Raw genomic sequence first — 5,895 nt, 5'->3', positions numbered from 1 at the left:
CTGGTGAGACCCCACAGAGCCCTGGTGAGACCCCACAGAGCCCTAGTTTAACCAGGGCTCTGTGGGGTCTCACCAGTGCTCTGAGGTGTCTAACCAGGCTGGTGAGACCCCACATAGCCCTGGTGAGACACTACAGAACCCTGGTGCTGGTGAGACCCTACAGAGGCCTGGTTTATCCAGGCCTCTGTGGGGTCTAACCAGGGTTCTGTGGGGTTTCACCAGGACTGGTGAGACCCCGCTATAGGCATCAGGAAATTTTACTGCATGGACCATACTAAAACCTCTATGTCAGGGGCGTCCACAATTTTTCGTCTGGAGATCTACTTTAGAGCTCAATGAGATCTACCAACGAAAAAACATCTGCATTCAGGGGCGGATTTTCGCAGCACTGTTTTTGCAAATCAGACTTAACGAGAATGCAGGCGCTAATGTGCCTATGTTCCGGGTGTGGGCGATCGCACTGTGGGCAGGGGGCATGGCTGCGGTGACATTTACTTCAATACAATCCCACACCCCCTCCCGCCCCTGAACGGAGGGAGTCAGCCGGCTTGCATTCCAGTGCGTTCTAGAGACCCTGGCATCCTGTCCTCCTGCGGTGCTCGTGTGGCCAAATGTGGCTGACGTTGCACTCGGGGAGATGTGTCCCGCCCCTTTCTGTCTGCGGCGTCTGACACATTCAGCCGGCAGCCGCACGAGCACCACGGGAGCATAGCCGTAGCCAGCTCCTTTTGCGCCCGAGGCAAGAAAATAACGTGTGCACCCCCTCCCACAATAGGCATGTGACGTCACCCTGCACCCGGGATGTTTTTTTCCCCCAGTTATTTACAAACACTGGAGTGATCAGCTGATCGATCCAGTGTTTGTCCTGCACAGAGGATTGGTACATATTGCTGATATGTACCGATCCTCCGCCGCTCGGCCACGTACACAGGGGGGCTCAACCCTGCAACTTCTCCTCTGGATCTCCGCTGCTCTCCTCCATCTGTGTGGGGATCCAAGGAGAAGTGAAGGAAGCACTTCAGCCTCGGGGGGAGCGGTTGAGGGAGCCGCTGTCACAGCAGCATGGTCGAGTGGTGAGGAGAGAGAGAGCAGCCGGCTGTCAGATCCTGGCCTGACTTCTGTGATAGCGGCTCCCTCCTCCATCCCCTTGCCCCCGGCTGGAGCACTTCATTCACTTCTCCTCGGATCCCCACTGCATACAGGTTGGGGAGAGCAGCGGGGATCCAAAGGAGAATCCCCACAGTGGGAGGAAAGGACATTGTGATCTACCAGTGATCGCTACGCACCAGGCACAGTGGATCTCGGGACCGGCAGCGGCGGCGGCGACGACGGCGGTACGGGGGGCGAACACCCACACCTACTACAAGCAATCGGGCTACTCTAGACGCCCGATCGCTTGAATGTAAACAGCCATCGCTGGCTGTTTACATTGCTGACAGTTTCCCCACTTGTGTGCGTGCTGAGCACCGAACACGAGCAGGGGAGGGGAAGGACGTCTTAAGACTCCCGCTCCTATAAGGCTCCCATCCCCAGAGTTTTAAAGCAAACATATGCTTTGCCCATGCAGTGCAATGCACCATGTTCCCTTTTATGCCCATCTCACCAGCAGCACATCACCTTTCCTTCACTGCTCTGCTGCTCTATTCAGTAAGTGAAAGCAAGCCAAGGAAACTTGTGTAAACTCTAGATGGAGCATACAGAGTACTAACCAATGTCTCCCTGCCTTATGTGACAGTGCTTGGCCAACCACATACGTATGGAAAGGGAGTGATTCCTGCTACTTAATGCCCTAAAATATCAGATATTTATTTCCCATCCCTGGGGAATGGAAGGAAAGCTGAGTATATGCTGATAAGAAGGGAGGCATTAAAGCAAACCTGTTGCTTTTCCCTGGTCAATACTTTTGCACTGAAGCATACATATTTGCAAACAGCTACATATAAAAATGATAATATAGAAACATATAGTTAATTTTGTCGACTAAGGGCCTGTTCACATGACGTCCGTTTTCTGTGCTGACCTGCTCCGTACGCTCCTGCACTAAAAAAGCATCCCAATGTATCCCTATGTGTTTTATGGGCTACAGTTCTCACGTGTGCAGTCGGTTCAGGTTACGACAGAAAAATACTGCATGTCACATTTTGTACGGTCAGGAAACGGACCAGGAAACGCAAAACGCGTCAAAAACGCATCAAAAACGCACTGCACTGCAGCTAACATACTGACAGCCCCACTCCACCAAAAACCTGGAACGCATCAAAAACGCGGCAAAAAAGCACTGCATCATTAGCACCACGTCTGCAGATCCGCACCTGATCAGGTCCTGATCAGGACCTGATATCATGTGAACAGGCCCTAAAGGTTTTTGTCAGCAACACTTTTTCAGTGACTAAAACTTAATGAAAACTAAGTTATGATGACTAAATCTATAACGAAAATATATTGACATTTTAGTTGACTAACTAAAACTAGACTAAAATGTTAGGGAGAGACGATTTAGGAAGAGATCCAATTAGAACTAATCTCTTTGGACCAGTTCCGGTTCCATCCTGAATAGACAGCTAATAGATGTTATGTGCAATAGCATTACAGCCAATATAGTTTTTAATTTTAATAGTTTAGAGTTGCTGAAAGAATGAAGAATGTCATATGCAAGTTGTTATAATCAATGCATATCTAATTACTGGTCCTTTGTTGACAATACTCAATATTATTGTTTCTTTATAAGACGTGGTTTAATCTAATTTTAAGATAAATATAGACATGTTATATAGAACAGTTAATTCTGTGTCTGCACTGCATGTTCAAACCTTAATACAATAAGTAATAACAGGTTAACAGATGTTTACTCAAGGAGTATATAATGAGATTAGAAATTCTTGAAAAATTCTTAAATGACTCTTTAACTAAACACACTATAATTTTAGTAGACTAAATTTATTGTAGATTTAGTCAATTAAAACTAGACTAAAACTAAAACAAGTCATATGACAAAAATATGACTAAAACTAAATGACATTTTAGTCCAAAGAATATGACTAAAACTAAATCGAAATTTGCTGTCAAAATGAACACTGTATATAAATATAGCTTTAATACGTTTGTGTGAATTGTATTTCCAAAAAATGTAAAATTTTGTTCAGTTAGACTTCTAATACAGACACTCCTGGCCAAACACTATACAAGGTCCTCACCATTTTTTTTCTCCACAGCAGTGACAACAATAAATGTGGTCACAGTGACTGCATAGTGAAGGAGCTGCAGCTGAGTTGATGAAGTCATCTCTCTCTCATTATGGATGGTGCCATTGTATGCAGCAACAATTTAAACCAAAAAGCCTCACTGGCATTTAAAAGGTTATGCAGAATACAGGGACATGAGGGCATGTTTTCAACATAAGTTTTGGTGTGCTGTGCATTTTTTGGTTTCAAATCAAGTCGCTCTGGACTCACCGGTGAAGGATGCAAGGCCTTTCACTATAAGAAGCCGGATCCTGCAGTACTGAAGACCCACCCACTGCTGAGACAGAAAAGGGCCTGTGACATCATACAACCGAAGACCAGATATTACATGGTATCCTATAGTATACAGTATACAACTGCATTGTAGGTGATGGTGTCATCAGGAGAACAGCCACCTGAGCAGTTAAGACCAGCGGGTTTTGGAATGATTGTCTGTTGGGAAGGAAGCCTATGAGAGTGAGGAATAAGGTAAGTATTCCTATGTTTTACACCCAACTGTAGCCTATACAACCTTTTAGCCCTTACCTTCTGGTGAGGGATGCACAATACTTATTTTTAAACGGCTGACTGGAGTTCAGCCTTAAGATCTGGTAAAGGCTGGTCATACAATGCTCCAAGTCAGCAGGACTGGGTCAAAGTTCAAGCTCTTGGGGGCCCTGTTGACTCTACTCCATTTAACAAATGGTGACTATCTAATAGACATTTGTCAAAGGACCTAAACCAAAAACTGTTGCTGGACAGGGATTACAGCAAATCAGCTGCAGTCACTGTTTGGGTATTCTGTCAGCTACTGGTGCTGGCTGTCGGAATTCAATAGCCCAGCAGGAGTGACTCCCCCATCCACCCTGTTTAGTGTGGATGGGGAAATTGAGCATTGTTACTTGTTCAGCCCCTATTTTTTCTTGGCCAGCTAAGGTTTGATGTTCCTATTGTGCACATGTTCTATCCTGACAAATTTCTTTAACTTGAAAAGCCCCACAGCTTCAACCAAAGACAGGAACCCTGGAAAAACTCCAGTAATCAATGTGAAAATCAAATGTGCATTAGAGACATACTCTGTAGTTCACAAAGAGTTAATCACAGCCGTGCGGATTACAAGTCATAAATGGCATATGCCATAAAAAGCTTCTAAACTGTATTTGTTCATAAGGCAAATCAGTGGCACAGTTTTATCTGATACCTTTTCCCCAGTGATATGCACAACTCTCCTATTAAATCATAAACACAAACATCAAGCCTTTTTACATCCACCCAACACCTATTCTTTTCCATCTGGATGCTACAGTACAGAATAAAGGCAAGATAAAATCATAGTATGCTATGTAATGACATGAATAAATTATTTGTAAGCAATACAACCATACACTGTAATCCAAATATTGACCGATTCATTGAGCAGATGCATAATGCAAATGTAGCCGAAGAAAGTGCTGTGACCCCTAAAAATCATATTACAGTTTATGTTAAAATGCTGATTGGTTGCTATTAGTTATGGCAATCTCCACACACTGGCCACTTTACATTGCAATGCATTATTTAAGAAGCCTAAACATATTAACAATTCGTTATCTACCCTGCCTGAATACATCCTGAACGTTCCACAGCGTACCCATTCCCTCAACTGATCAACATTGCTAGAAGTACCCTGTCCGGGTCTGGTGCAGAATGGATTAATATTTCCAACTTCTTCCAGAAAAAAAGTTTTTCTCAGTATCGTACCCCAATCTCATCCTTAAAACACACAGTCACATAATCATCAAACACTTGGAAATGAATTGTACAAAAAAAAAATGAGTCCTTATATATTGACCTTAAATTAGGAAATCATATAGCCTAATGCTACCTGACCCTTTTGCTCTAAAAAATAAATAAATAAAAAGATAAGGACAGAAAAAACAAAAATGATTAGCTATAAGAGGAATAATATTTTCTCTGATCATAGGTTCTCCGTTCCCAGCTCCATGTGTCTGTATCAAGAGGTTGTTCAGGGATTCCTAGAAGGATCTGCCTATATAAAAGTATATGAGAAAGAAAAAAGAATGCAGACAGTTACCTGGAGAAATTCACATTCTTGTCTCCCTGGACCACAGTGAAGAATACTTTGGCTGCAGCTGTCCAACAGAAGTGCGCTCCAACAGACGACTGCATGTATAGATGGTTAGAAAGAGAGCATAATCTAGGAGAGGGAGGTGGATTAACTGGTGATGCTGCCAGCACACAGTACAACCACGCCAAGGGTTTGATCCTCCAGGGAACACATTTAAATACTTCTCTCCATTGTCACCCTCTGGATTTGCAGTGGTTGACAGGTGTGGAAATAATGGAATAAGCAATGAAGCCTTGGAGGGAAGGCGTATTATAGATTTAGCACAGTGAGGGGCTGCACAGAGCCCCCCAAGCAGCACAGCTCATTTCACACTCTCCAAAGTCTTGCTAAAAATCCTATCTGCACCCTGCAGTCACATTTATTTAGCGAGATTTAGAGATAGGGGCTGGCAGAGGCGACTGACAGAAGAAGAGTCAGGAGGAAAAACATCTTTTAGTGTGTTAGAATGATGGAGTAGAAATAAAGCATAGCTATAGGGAAAATACTACATCTATTCATAAGTATGTAAAGTGAAAAAGCCTTATATATGTATATGCCAGGATTGTT

At 43.7% G+C, this 5,895-nt stretch overlaps 1 protein-coding gene across 1 annotated transcript in view; it reads right to left on the bottom strand.

Moving 5' to 3' along the window:
- Positions 1–5,641, bottom strand: part of LOC108785804 (neuropeptide Y receptor type 2-like) — a 54,681-nt gene extending 49,040 nt beyond the window's left edge. The window contains exon 1 of the mRNA XM_018554953.1: positions 5,296–5,641. The gene's annotated coding sequence lies outside the window, so the exon portion shown is untranslated. The remainder of the gene's footprint in view (positions 1–5,295) is intronic.
- Positions 5,642–5,895: the final 254 nt, after the last annotated feature.

This window comes from Nanorana parkeri, unplaced genomic scaffold (assembly GCF_000935625.1).
Source record: "Nanorana parkeri isolate BGI_ZX_2015 unplaced genomic scaffold, ASM93562v1 scaffold179, whole genome shotgun sequence".
Classification (NCBI taxonomy): Eukaryota; Metazoa; Chordata; class Amphibia; order Anura; family Dicroglossidae; genus Nanorana; species Nanorana parkeri.
Note: the sequence above shows the minus strand (reverse complement) of the source record. Positions and strands in the feature narration are given on the sequence as shown.